We start from the raw sequence: 14,553 nt of genomic DNA, 5'->3' as shown, positions 1-14,553 counted from the left end.
CTGTTGGCATGACGACTCTTCGGTCTGGTGACTGGAGAGGGTGTGGGGGAGGGGGACAGAGACATGGACAGACTGGGGCCTGGCCAGATTAAAGGTGGGGACAGGAGCAGGGGTTCCTGGAAGCCAATGAAAGAAATGCTTCCAGATGGAGCTGCTGACCCATGGTGTCAGAAGGTCAAGGGCAGGAGGCTGAGGACAATGGCTGAGAACTCAGTGCTGGAGGCAGGGAGGAGGAGGCAGGAGGAGACCGGCCGGCAGGGCTCACTGCCCGGCGAAAGGCACGCAGGCACTGGGAGAAACACGTGTTAGGGCCGCGCTGAGGCAGCCTGGCAGCATCCCGGCCAGAACAGACCTGGATGACAGTGACAGAGGGTAACCGGTCAATGAATGGGAATGCGTGAGGTGTGGGGGGAGGGCAGGGGACCGCTTTTCCTTTCAGAAGAGCCACGGAGGAGAAAATTGCCAGCCACGACCACCAGTGAGCAAAGCCACAGCCTCTGCTGTGACCACTGCCAGGGGTGCACAGCCTGTCAGACCCCTGCACGGAGGGACTTTGTGCAGAAGGGTGGGCCTGGAGCCTTCAAAGGGGGTCTCAGCAGTCAGGAAAAGGCCGAGGAATGTTCTGGACCAACTGAGACTAGGGGACACCACAGCTCAGTGCGGCATACGGTCCTGGGTCAGATCCTTTGGGAGGACAGCACTGGGACAACCGGTCAACAGGGTCTGAGACCAGCCTGGAGGGCATGGGGCAGGTGACGAGAATTCCCAGGCTCCGTGGCCGTGTGGTGCTTTGGTAGGGGTGGGGGTATCTCTGTTTGTAGGTCAGGGGTGAGGGGCATCCAGCCAGCAACTCACTCTCAAATGTCCTAGAAGAAACTCCCAATACTTGCTATGGAGTGGGGTTCACCCAAATATACTTGCTATGGATTGGGGTGCACCCAAATCCGTGTGTTGAAGCCCTAACCCCTCAATGTGTTGGTATAAGGAGGGGGGTCTTTGGGAGGAGATCGGGTTAGGTGAGGTCATGAGGGTGGGCCCCACGGTGAGATTAGTGTCCTTCTAAACAGAGGGCTCTTCCCTTTCTGCTTGCACACACCAAGAAAAGGCTGTGTGGCCACCATGAGAAGGTGCTGTCTGCGAGCCCGGAAGGGGCCTCACCAGGCACCATATCTCCTGGCACCTTGATATTAGACCTCACAGGCCCAGGAACTGTAGGAAACAAATGTCCATTGTCTAAGCTGCCCAGTTTGTGGTGATGCGTCACAGCAGCCCAAGAGGACTGAGACAGTATTGTACCTGCAACTTTTCTGTAAGTTTGAAATTATTTCAAAATAAAAAGGGAAAAATTGCCACAAAGGAAAGACTTAAGATAAAGCAAAATAAGGTCCCAAACAGGGCTGGGCCCTCCTCAGGCTTTAGTAGGCCCGTGCCAGGAAGGGGGCCTCGGGGAGTGAGGGCAGGAGGGAGGACCCCTGCTCCGGGAGATTCTGGAGGCCTGCGGTGGAGAGGAGCTGGGAACGGGGGTTCAGGGCTGCAGTCACTGATACCATTGAAGAATTAGGACCAGGGGCATTGAAAAGCACAGAGTAAAGGCGTCTAGAGGTGCAGGTGATGGGTGAGGAGGTGATGACAAGAGATGGAACACCAGGAAAGAGGGGACTTTGGGGGCTTGGGGGGGCCCAGTACCACATGGGGGTGAGGCCAGGAGGGGCCTGGGAATCCCGAGTTTGGAAGAGGTTGGTTTGGGGGCTGTAGTGGTCTCAGGGCTGTGAGGGCTAGGAGGGCACCTGGTGCTTCCCCGGAACGAGGCAGAGGCCTGGGGATCTGGTCTGAGACACCCTCCCCCAGGGGGCCAAGTCTGCACTGGAGGCTTTCCCGCCGCTGCTCTAGACCCAGCTGTGTGGTGGAGAAATGAGGGTCTGCTCTGAGTGCAAGAGCTACAGGCCCTTTTCCAGAAGGTTCCTGCACAGCTGGGGGAATGCAGTGGAGTCCTGGGGTCCCTAGTCTGCTTTGTCCCCAAGTCTCAGGCTCTCTTTGCAGCCGGAAGATGGGAGCCCCTTTAGACCAGGCCTCCTTTCCTGAGTGCTCAGTGTGGGGCTGATGCCCACAGATTGTGGGCTCTCAGGAGCAACATGGCATTCATAAACCTCCAGCTTTGGCCAAGGCGGTGGGGGCGGGGGGTGAGGCCAAGCCACCTGTCTCCCTGGGAGATTGTGTGACCTCGGGCCTGTGGCCACGCCCTGTTTGTGCAGCGAACACAGATGCCCAGGTCGTATTCCACATCTGGGAAAAGTTCCCCCGGGGCCTCCAGGCTCCCGGTTTCTTCCTGAGAGGCCACTGAATCACTGGGCCTGGCCTCACCTAAACACCAGAACCTAGGCCAGGCCCAGCTGGCGTAGGCCCCGCAGGGCAGAAGAGGGCAGGTGGAGTTCAGGTTCCCAGCAGGATGAGTCCGGGGGCACCTGCTGCGGTCTGGAGCGGCTCAGTCCCGGCAGGGCAGGCTGGGGGTTACGGCTGGCAGGAAGATGCGCCCCCATCCCCGGGGCCCTGCTCAGCCAGCATTGTAGGCCCACGGACACAGGAGGAGCCAGGATTCAGGACTCCCCTGAGCCCCACTGAGCACCCCCCGCCTGCCCACGAGCTCTGGCTTCACCTTTGCTGCCAGGGCCAGAAAAGGTAGAAGGAAGCCTCCGGTGGGGTCCAGCAGCCCCTCGGGCTGGCTCTGCCTGGGGCCCTCCATGCCTGAGGCCTGCGGAGCGCAACCTGAGGGTCCCGAAGCACCTCAGCACCTCGAGACCCCCAGGTGGACAGGTCTCCTGCCGGGTAGGCAGTTCCTTGCAGTTGGCGGGGGAGGGGGGGTGGTCAAGAGCAAGCAGGTGTCTCCGCGCAGCCCACAGGGGAGGGCAGGGCCCAGCTTCGCCTGTCAGTCACTCAGCAGAATGTGCTCTGCACTGACGCTGGGCACCCTGTCCCATCCTGGGCCTCACAGCTCTGGCCCCTGTCGTCTTCCTCAAAGACAGCGGGGTGGCCAGGAATCTGCCCTGGCCACCTGCCGGTTATGACCAGGAAATATGGCTCTAGGTGACAGCGCCGGAGGTGGGGGCTGGGGGACCTCCTCGGCCTGGGCAGCCGTCCCTGACAGTGCCTTGGCCTGCCGGCCAAACCAGTGGGCAGTTGGAAACAAGGGCCAAGCAGAGAGGAAGGCCAGCGGTCAGCGGGGCAAGGGGTGGATTGGCTGAGGTCAGAGTGTGGCAGGGCTGAGCTGGCCTTCCCCCATAGCCTCTCCCCAGCCTTCTCCAGCAAAGGGGCTTTGAGGGGTCCTGGGCTGAGGGGCTAAGGAGACAGTGTGCAGACACTCCTTGTGATGCCAAGGTCCCAGGCCTGTGGTCAGTTCTTGTTGCTAAGGACAAAAGGGGGCACCCGCCAGCTGCTCAGACCACAAGCCAGTCTTTGCTCAAGGCCTCTGGGAGTGCGGGGTACTCGGACCCACCCGCCCCGACTCCCCCCCGCCAGAGCCGGCAGGGAACACCTGCCCCCATCAGACCCTGAGTCTCTAGAGCTCCCTCTGGAGGCTGGAAGAGAGGAGGCCAAGAGGCCGGGCAGCAGAGAGGTCTGAGTGCCTGCTGGGTCTGCACCTCTATTTCCGTGGCTGCTTCAGCTGTACTGAGACCTCCCTGCCTGGCTCCCTCGGAAGCTCTGTTTCTGGCAGGTGCTACCTGTGAACCCACTGAGCCCCCTGGAATGGTGACTGGGGGTAACTTATTCAGTGCCCACAGCTCCAAGGTTCCAGGCACATCCTTGGAAGGGTCCTTGGCTCGGTCCCAGGGTTTTGGTCTGGAAGTACCCTTGTCCAGAACCTCTCGGCTCAGGCTGTACTTGAGGACAGCACCAGGGTGCCCCTGGGTCCCCGCCAGTGTGCCCCATCAGAGTCTGCTTTCTGATGCTGACCTCTGCAGATTCCCGTGCACAGGGAGTCAGAGAAGCCTGTGTCCTCAGCTTGACACCTGAGACCGCCTGTCTCCCCAGATCCGTCCTCTCTAGGGCCTGCTCCTGGGGTTTGCCTCTCACACAGCTGCCCTTGGCTATCCAAGGCAAGGTCCGTCTCCTGAGCCCCCTCGATCTCTCAGGGGCTGGACCCAGCAGCCCTTCCCGACCTGGCCCCGAGCAGAGCAGGCTCCAGGTACAGAGGCCACCCAGTGATGGCCCCAACAGACCACACGTGGAGGTGACCGTGAAAGTGCTGAGTGTCGGGTCAGAGTCCCAGGAACATTCAGCTCACGGTCGACCGGACTCAGGGTCCCCCAATTTCCACACACCAAACCCAGCCTGACCGCAGGCAGGTGGGGGATGAAGGGACCTTGGCCGCAGCCCTGCCTCATGGCCCCAGCCAAGATTTAGTGGCAGCCTCAGACCCAGAGCCCCCCCACCCCCACCCCGGCTCCATTCTGAGTACCGTCCCGCCTTAGGGCCCAGGGCTCATTTTTGACAAACACTCCCGTCCCCGTCTCAATCTCCTCACCTTCCCCTGACACCTCACCCATAGCAAACTGCTTCGGTCCCAGGCCACAGATAGGACACCTGCCAAGGTCACTGGCAGGAATCTTCAAAATATATTTAAATAAGCTTTTTATTTCCAACATGTTCAGATATACAGAGAAGTTGCAAAGACGGCGCCAGGCTCCTACACCCAGTTCCCCCCGTCGTTAGCAGTTTGCACCTACTACGAATCATCGGTCACAGCGAACCGATATTGATAATGTTATCTAAAGTCCACACTTCATTCAGATTTCCTTAGTTTCTCCGAAACATGATCCTTCTGTCCCAAGATCCCGTTCAGGATCTTACTTGACGTTTCGTTGTCACATTTCCTTAGGTCCCTCTGGGTTGTGACAGTTCCTCCTTGTTTTTGTTGACCTTGACAGTTCTGAGAAGTGCCGGTGATGTGTCTCTGGAAGCCGCGTTGATGTTCTTCTCGTGGTTAGACTGGGGCGTGGGTTTGGGGGAGGCCCACGGAGGTGCAGTGCCCTCCTCACCATGTCACGTCAGGGAGGCCTGTTGTCACCGTGACTCATCACTCAACTGCAGTTTTGCCACCAGTGGGACATTTTTTATTGTCTTGTACTTTACTTTTAATGATCTCTGAGTTCACTTGCTCATCGTTATTATCGCTGTCGTGTAAGTGTAAATTTAGATTGACCCACATTTAACACCTCAGACCTTCTCCCTGGAATCATTCTCCTGCTGATGTGTATGCTTTGTGGTTCTTTTATAGAAGGCTGTTGGTGGCAAATTTTCCCAGTTCTTCTTTCTTGACTTTTGTCTGTTGTGCTGTATTCCATCTTTGTTCTGAGGAAAGACATTCTGGTTTGTTGTTACTTTGGGTTCTTTTTCCACTGTCCTCTGTTTCCATCAGCGCTGTCCAGACATCAGCAGTCACTCCCACTCTTGACCAGTCTTGTTTTTCTCTGGCTGCTTTTAATGTTTTGTCCTTAGTTTTCTGGAGGGTTCACTTGGATGGCAAGGTATGGGTTTCTGTTTATTTATCCTACGGGGGATTCACTGGGCTTCCTGAATCCGTATTTTGATGTCTTTCAACAGTTCTTGAAAATTTTCAGATACTTTCCTTTCAAACATTAATGTCTTCCATTCTCTTCTCTTTCAATTCTGTGTGTTTTATACAAACCCCTATATCTTACCCTCCCTTCTGTAGTTTTCATGTCTTTTTTTTTTTTTCCATTTTTAGTCTCCATTCTGGACAATTTCTTCTTACCTATCTTCCACTCCCCAATTTTCTTTTCAGCTACTTTTTTTTAAATAAAGATTTTAAAAAGATGGGGCACCTCAGTGGCTCAGTCAGTTGGGCGTCTGACTTTGGCTCAGGTCGTGATCTCACAGTTCAGGAGTTCGAGCCCTGTGTTGGGCTCTGTGCTGACAGCTCAGAGCCTGAGAGGCTGGTTCCGATTCTGTGTCTCCCTCTCTCTCTGCCCCTCTCCCACTCGTTCTCTCTCTCTCTCTCTCTCTCTCTCTCTCTCTCAAAAATAAACGTTAAAAATTTTTAAAGATTTTATTTATTTTTTGAAGATTTTATTTTTAAGTAATCTATACACCCAATGTGGGCCTTGAACTCATGACCCCAAGATCAAGAGCCACATGCTCCAACAACTGATCCAGCCAGGTGTCCCTTCTTTTCAGCTACTTTTAACCCGATGTTAAGCCTATCCATAGAGTTTCAAATTGTAGTTACTACATGTTTTCATTTCTAAGGGTTCATTTGCTTTTTTTAAATCTACTATATAATTATTATAAGTTCCAGCTGCTTGCAGATATTAAACTTGTTATCTTTTTCTTTTTCAACATAGTAATTTTTTCTCAGTCTGTGTCTGATAATTTCCAAATCTGAGGTCCTTGCAAGTCTTTCTGATCTCTGTTGTTTCTACTGATTCTTGTTCATGGTGTCTTATATTCTAGCATGCCTGGTTATCTTTGACTGTGTGCTAGTCATTGTACTTGAAAATTTGTTTTCCTTCTGCCCTCCCAATTTGTTTTCCTTCTGCCAACCACCAGGGCCCTGCCTAGTCTGGGACCACCTTGACTTGAGAAAGATCCCTGCAGCTTGAACTGAGCCGCACTTACACCTCATTTTCAATGGAAACCTTGGGGCTCCCAGCTCTCTGTAGGGAAGGTGTCCTGTTAGGCCCACCTCTGCACTTCGTGGGAACCCTGAACTTTCATTTATGTCCCCCAGCTCCCCAAGACTGTCAGAACAATAACTCTCATCTGACCCAACAGGACAGTGGGCTTTGTGTGCATTTGCCTCTCAAGACCACGATTTTCCTTGGTTGCAGCCTGATATGCCCTTTACCGGTTCCATGGCTCACCAAAGCTTTCGCAAGATAGCTTAGTGTTTTGGTTTTCCGTGAGCTGGTTTGGCCTAAGAGCCTCCGCCTTCCACTATTGCTGAGAGGCAATAGCCACCATACTGGCCACATCCTCCTTCATGGGGCTGTCTCGCCCTTGACTTTGGGGCTCCTCACTCTCCTTCTTGCTCCTCTGTCTCCACTGTGAGTCCATCACCTACTTCCCAACCAGGAATCCTGGGACTCCTCCCAGCACAGTGGACCCTGACTGTGGCCTCCATTCCTACCATCAGCAGGAGATAGCAGGTGTATCTCCTGCCTGGGTTCTCTGCTGACTTCCAACAGCCAGTGTGGAATCTCCACTTGGAAAATTCCCACCCCAATTCCACCTGCCTAATCAGAACCAGCACATGTCTGAGCTGAAACCACAGGACACTGGGGAATAGTGTTCTGAGTCCTCCCTAAACTCCAGATGTTGGGGTGCCAAGAGCTCTGTCCTCAGGCCCCTGGTCTCTGCTCCACCTGCATCTGCTCCCCTCCCATGGCACTAGCACCCTGACGCACTGCCTCCCAGAGATGGGGAGACTCAGAATGCCTTGGGCTCTGGTGACCCAGTGGCATGGAGGTGCTGAGAACACAGTGACCAGCTGCCAACAGGCCAAGTCAAGGAGGTCTGAGGGCTGCCCAAGGGACTTGACATCCTAAAGGCCTCTAGGGACCTCAGTGCCAGTTGCTGTGGAAGACAGGGATGGGTTCTTGATGAGCACCAAAGAAGAAGGAAATAGACAACGAGGATCAGGCAAATAGTTACCTAGCAGGAGGCTGTGTGTAAGAACAACGAACACAGGTTTTCAGACTTCTGGCCTGGTGTTATCGGGATGGCATGACCGAGTGTGGTCCCTGCGAAGACAGGCTCAGGGACAACACAGGTGCTTTCAGGGTCTCAGGCAGAAGGGGCCAAGGTCAAGACTGAGTCAGACTACAGGAGTATGCATCAGAGTTGGGAGGGCCTGAGGGTGCTGAGGCTGTCGCTGCCAGGCCCTGCCTGGACACTGGGGCCTGAGATCATTGTCCAGGGCAGGCAAGTGGGGGAAGGGGCGGCCAGGACTTATCCAGGAGATTTGGAGAGGGGTCCCCAGTGCGGAGCTAACTTAACCTGATCTGTGGGCAGGTCTGAGGCCTCATGTGATGACCAGGCCTCCATCTGGGCTAGGCAGGGCTGGAGTGGTGCCTTGGGGTAAGAGAGGGGTTTTCTGGCTGCAGCCTTTGTGCTCTGAGCTTGGAGTGGCGAGCAGGTCCCTGGGTCCTTGTCTTCAGGTGAGAAGAGCCAGGGCTTGAAGGGGTGGAAATAGATCAAAAGGTAGGTGAAGAAGGACCCCCTCGGTGCAGCATCTAATCACGGCAGGGCCTACCTGCTTGTGCCAGGCTGTGCTGCCCGGTCAGCACAGCAGGAGAGAGCACCTAAGCCAGAGGCCTTCCCGCTGCGGGGGGGAAGGTGCCTCTGCTGCATCGGCTAGCTCAGAGTGGGAGGGGGGTGGCGAGGTTGCTGGGAACGACACCACTGGGAAGTCCTGAGGAGGCAGAGCCAGTGCCCTGTGGGGGAGCCCTCGTCCTGCGCAGAACCGCCACGTCTGAGCCCTGAACATAAGGGTCTGGCTCTGCTGAGTCTGTGACTTGACCTTTTTCCCAGTTTCTAGGGCAGTGCTGAGGGGGCCCCTCCCCCATCCAGATACACACCCCTGAGAGAGAGAGAGAGAGAGAGAGAGAGAGATAGAGGTGACTAGCAGTGTTTGCCCCCTCCCCTCCCATGAGGGGCATTGACCCCAAGGACAGCTGCCCAAGAGGAGCACGTGTGGGCTGGCAGGGCCCCCCCAGAGTCCAGCCACACCTGTCCCAGGTGTTTGCTGTGCCGTGGCCAGAAGGTGAGTCAGACAGAGGAGCCTGGGGCTTCAGGAAGACCCCAGCCTGTGCAGAGAAGCAAGCGCCCGGTGCCAGCCAGAGGTGCAGGGACCTGCAGAGGCGTCTCTGAGCTCGGGTCCCCTCAGAACCCAGAGCTGGCCAAGTGCTAGGAGAGTCCCCCCGCCCCGAGTCCAAGGCTCTGGAGGCTCCGGGGCCCTCCCCTTGCCCCAGCACAGCCCCAGCCGGCTGGCAATCCCCTGGCACGGAGGTGGGAGCCCCCATCAGCCTGGTTTCCAGGCCAAAGTCAGCCTCGGTCGGGTGCGGAGACCCTGAGGCCATCTGTGGCTGGCTGCCATGCAGGAAGTAGCCAGGAGCCACAGCACAATGGCCCTTTGTCCTGCTGCCTCACCCAGGCAGGCCTTGCCCGCAGCCAGGGCTGGGGGGCTGGAGGCTGGGCCCCCTCAGGCCAGCTCTGCCACCAGCCAGACTGTGTCCCCAAGCATGAGGTGGCCTTTATCACCCTCCCAGGTCAGGCCTCCCTGTCCCTAGAAAACCTGTCTCTCCTGTCCCACCCTGTTCCTGCTGCCATGGCAACGTCCGCACCCAGCAGGTGGGCCGGGCCAGAACCTTTGTCTGGCAGCCACCAGTGTCTCCGTCTCCATCTCCGGTGATCCTGGCACAGACTGCAGCTGCCGCCCTTCAGGCCAGGACGACCCGGGCCCGTTGTGCCGCGTAGGGCGGCCCCAGGCTGATCGTTCAGGGCTCAGGCACCAGCGGGCAGGGCCACTGTGGCTCTCCCCTTGGAGGAGGCCAGAGGCTCCAGGTCCTGCCCCACTGCCCCCCGCCGCGTCCACATACGTCCTTGAGGGGTGGGGGCATGCTGTCCCAGAGAGACCTGTGGGGGGCAAGGGTCCCAGGCCTACCCTTCCAGCGCCCCTGCCCCGGGCAGGAGCTGGGATCTTGCTGCCGCCAAGAACTGGTGGCCGCGCACGGCTGCTTGGTCAGGAGTGACTGCCCCGGGCTCGGGGTCTTGAAGCCGGCCATCGGCAGAGTTCAGATGGGCCTGAGAGTCCACAGGGCCCAGCCTCGTCATCAGGGGCTGCCTGTGACAACCACAGGAGCACAGGAACGTCCCAACTGACCATTTGTCTGAAGCCGAGAGGTGTGACGCATGGGAGCCCGGCCTGTGCGCTGAGCCCTCCCGGGCCCCTTTGCCAGCACAAGGGAGCTGATGGTGCAGGTTCCACAGCGTGACTTTGGGTCATTTTTACTCTCCTTGGGACTCAAGCAGAGCAGGACAAGGAGAACGGTGAGTGTCACCGTCGGGTCAGAGAGCAGGTGCTTAGCCAGACCAGAACCTTCCTCTTCAAAGTGACAGCCAGCGGGGACGGTCAATGTAGGTTTCGTTGGCCGGGAGCCGGCTGGCCGTGCGGCATCGCAGCCCACAGCCCACTGCCCACCTGCCCACTCTGGACCCACCCGCACTCGGCTTAGGGAGCTGGCCTCCACTCGGGAAAAGGCCGGCTCTTCCCTGGCCTTTCCGCTGCCGGGCTAGGAGCATCCCTCAGCGACACGGCTTCGGCCAGCGCGGGCAGCCTCTCAGCGGGACAGCGAGCTTGCTGCGCCCTTGTCCAGAGCGGGACAGGAGCGTGTGCAGAGGGCTCTTGCCCCGGGCCAGTCACGGCGCCGGCGGGCTGCTCGGGCAGCTCCCAGGACAGGCTCTTTATTCAACCTCCTGCAGAAAACTGTGTGGTCCTTCGTGAGTCAGAGTTCACTGTGATCCAGGTGTCTCTGAGCGTGTGTGAGCGCTGGAATCAACGGCAAAGTCCGGTGTCCTCCTCGCCCGGCTGGCAACAGGATCAGGGTCGTCAGACCAGGCCAGGTGTCACTGCAGTGGCCACAAAGGCGAAAGACGGCCGCCCCCTGGGCCCGCGACTTGGCGGGGGTTCACTTCTGCCTCATTCCGGGTGCCCTCTTCCCCGCGACGCTCTTCAGGGGACTGTCCCCCCTCCCCGGCTCCAGGGGGGCTCCTTCCCCGCCGTCCCAGACACCAAACCTGAGTGGGGCCTCATCCAGCCGCCCTCGTCCTCCTGGGAGCTTCTGAAGTCTGGCCACGCCATGCCCGCGAGCCCTGACCCCAACATCTCTGGGCAGAGCCAGGTGGCTCCTACGCACAGAGGCATCAAGCTGTCCTGCAGCCAGCGGACGGGTAGCGTGTGGAGGACAGGGCGTGAGCCCGAGAAGGGGGTCAGCAGCGAGCAGCCCCTCCTCCCCTCCGACAGCAAACGCCTCTGGGTTTGTTAGGGGGCGACGCCTCGGTCTCCCCCAAGACACGGACGCCACTGGCAGGTGCATCCTGACCCCAGCCCCACACAAGCACAGACACCCTGAGCGGGCACTGGGGGCGTGGGGGTCCTCACGGTCCTGAACCGAAGGAAGGGTGTGCCTGGTGGGTCACCCTAGTCAGCACCGCCCTAGGGGCTGGAGGTTAGAGGGTCAGAGCTCACTGATGCCTCCAGATGCCGCGCCGGGGGCCAGGGGGACCAGACCAGCTCCTGGCTGTCCCGTCGGGAGGTGTGAGGGAGGAGCCTGCAGGTTAGGACACCCCCATCACCAGCACAGCTCTTTTGGGGCAGATGGCCAGGCTGAGCTTGGCTGGGGAGTGGACTAGGGTGGACAGTGGACTCGGAGCCCCACCCCAAGGGATTTCGGGTTGCTCCACTGGGACCCTCTGCGCGGGGGGGACAGGAGGCCAACAGGGTGGCATGGCAGGGACAGCACCCTCTGGAGCCCTCTGTGGCAGCCACTCTCCTGGCCACGTCCACCCCTGGAGGACAGCCTCTGGGTCTAAAGACCAGAGCCTGGACAGAAAGACAAGGCCCCACAAAGCCCAGTCCCTGGGCTGAAGCACACCCGGGAGCCGACAGCCCGGGGACAGGCCCTTTGTGATCGGGGCTTGCAGGGGAGTTGCCAGAGTTCGCTCTGGAAAACAGCTGGGTCCTTTGGGATCCCCACTGGTGGGGCTAATCACGTGTGGGGCTGCGTGTCCTTGCGGGACCTTCCGCGGGGGGTGCCCTCCACCCGCCTCCCCAGACGGGGCCGGGGCCCTGCTCCTCCCCACCCTGCGGCCGTGGCCCCAGACCCTTGCAAACCCTGATGTGCAGTCCTGCATCCCTTAGCCTCGGGGGTCCCAAAATTGGGGCTTACAGGGGTTTCCACGACCTCAGCCCCCAGACCAGCCCCCCACCCTCCAGAAGGGCTCCTCTTCTCGACACCAGCATGTGAGTCTATGTGACCCACGCCCACCCCGTGCCGTGGCCTCCTGCCCTAGGGTTATTGCTGGGGGCACCCAAGGGAGGGATCGTGAGAGATTCAGGCAGAGGAGACCCCGCCGTTGCTGCCACGGCTTGGGGCCGGGGGCCCAGAGCTGAGAGGGGCAGGTCCAGGCTCGGCCCTCTGTTAATGGGAGATGCGGCCGTTGCCAGGGCCACCCCTGGGGCAGAGCAGAGGGTGTGGCGTGTGACCTCACTCGCCTCCCCGGACTCGACTCGTCGGCAAGGCGGTGCCCAGGGGCCAGGACAGTAGCTGCTGCCCTGGGCCTCCCAGCTGCCTGCACACTTCACTGCAGCCCCTGCAGAAGCTCTCCTCCCTGGTTTTTGTTCAAGCTGGGCCCCGGCGGGCGGGCAGGCGGGTGAGCTGGGTGAGGGGGGGGGGGCAGGAATGTGTGCGGGGGCCTGCTGCCCGCCCAGCTGCCGCGTCACGTCGCTGCCTCCCTCCTGGCCTATGGGAGCCCGGGGGACACACCTGTTGGCGGCCAGGAGCAGAGATTGGTCGGCAGGGAGCAGGCACCTGCATGGGGCGGGGTGAGGCCCTACATGTAAGGCGAGCCCGGGGCCACCGTCTCTTCCCTGCCCTGCCCTTCACAGCTGCAGAAGGACCCGGCCACAGCCTCCATTGTTCCCCGTCGCTCTCAAAACTTTCCCGAAAGACCAGGCCATCTGTCCACCTGCACACGTGTGAACTTAAGTCTTTCCTTTGTGAGGAGCCTCAGCTGAGGGAGGCAGGAAGCTGGTTTTTTCCAGGAGGCGGGCAGTGTTCACTGGCCTCCTAAGCTGCTCCAAGGTTGGATCCCGGTTGGGGTCAGGCTGGGCACCCGGGCCGCTCACCACAGGCTCAGAGGTATTTGGGGTGACTATGCCAAAGCTTCTCTGATGTCTGTCCTGAGGCCTGGGGAGGCGGGGGGCCCTGGGCGCAGGGACAGTGCCGGACATGCCGGTCTAGCCGCCAGGCTGGGGTCGGGAGCGGCCTCCCACCCTCCTCCTCCAGGCGCAGAACCTGTCGGGGCAGGTAACGCAGGAGGTGGAGGCGGAGGAGTCTGAGGAGGCCGCCCGCCCGTGGGGAGAGGCCCTCGAGTGGCTGACCCGGAGAGGACACTCTGAGCGACGGTGGCTGATGGGCTCAGGCCCGGGGAAGGGTAGTCCTTCCTCTCCGGGGAGGTGGGCCCCTCGGGCCGAGCACGCTGGGTGTTGGATTCAGAGCCGTCTTGGGCTGGCCAGGGCCACTCAGGGTCCGGCAGGCATGAGCAGCGGGCAGTGGGTGTCTTCTAGCCCACGGGGGCGGGGGGGGGGAGGGGCGCACGCAGCTCAGGGTCACCAACAGTAAGCGTTCCCGCCTTCCGCCTGGCGACAGGACCTTCTGGAAAGCTTGCAAATCGGCCACTGATGTGACAGTTCTTGAGGTACCTTATTCCTCCAGAGCTGGGCGTGGGGAAGGAACACTTGGGGGCCTGGGCTCAAGGGCACCCACAGCCCCGGTCATGGGCTTCTGGATTTGCTCTTGAAGGGAAGGGCTTGGCTTTACCAGAGGCCACACTGGTGATGGCCGGAGCTCGGGGCCAGGGCCAGCCTGGCCTGGATTCAGACTCTTTCTCACCCGCCTGTGTCTGAGGCGCCAACAAAGCCGGAAGCACCTTGGAGAAGGTGTAGGCCGGCCCCCTGCCTGACACCATTACTCAGGGCAGGAAAGTGTTTCCAAAGGTTCTTCCCTAAATGCAAAGTAGCAACGATCACGGCACGCCAACACTCCGTTCTGGCAAAGTACGGCCCTCGCTACCTCGGCCGCGCACACCCAGCTCTGGACTTGCCGCGTGGCTCCCCGAGAGCAGCTTTTATAGTCCAGATTGCTGGCTTTTTTAGACGGTCTTCAAGTTTAGGAGGTGATAACATTGATGTGACATAAAGCTAACTTTCTCTGAGGCATCGTATAGGTTCCATTGTTCTGGATGAACAAAACTCGTAGGGCAGAGGCAAACGACGTTCTAATTAATCCAGTGGGGGCATGTTAGGCCTTCTTAGGCCGAGCATCTGGAAAAATAGGGCGGTTTTGTTTTGCTTTTTTCTAGTAACCCAGATGAGATGCTTACGAGTCAGAGCAGCTGGCAGCATGCCGAATTAGCCAGAATAAGTGCAGGTTTATGAAAGTGCAAAGCAAATGTAAAACAGGGACACGGTCTACCGTGAATTTTCCGACATTTTGGTAATTTGCAAATACCTCGTCCGCAAGACGGGTCGGTAAGAATGTCTTTGGTGAATCTGAGAGGAGGTAAACCGCCCAGAAGTCACCCCCGCTCCCGGGGCATCCGGTTTGTTCTCGGGTTCGGGCCAGCGTGGGCGCGGGGACATGGCGGGGAACGGCGGCCGGGAGGCCACTGGAGAGACGCCCTGCGTGTGGACAGGCCCGCTCGGCCGCCCCCACCCCGCCCCCACCCCGCGGCCTCTGGGCCCCGCTGGCCAGCGCG

The sequence above is a fragment of the Panthera pardus genome, unplaced genomic scaffold (assembly GCF_024362965.1).
Source record: "Panthera pardus isolate Hobbes unplaced genomic scaffold, ASM2436296v1 HiC_scaffold_11, whole genome shotgun sequence".
In the NCBI taxonomy this organism is placed as follows: domain Eukaryota; kingdom Metazoa; phylum Chordata; class Mammalia; order Carnivora; family Felidae; genus Panthera; species Panthera pardus.
Note: the sequence above shows the minus strand (reverse complement) of the source record.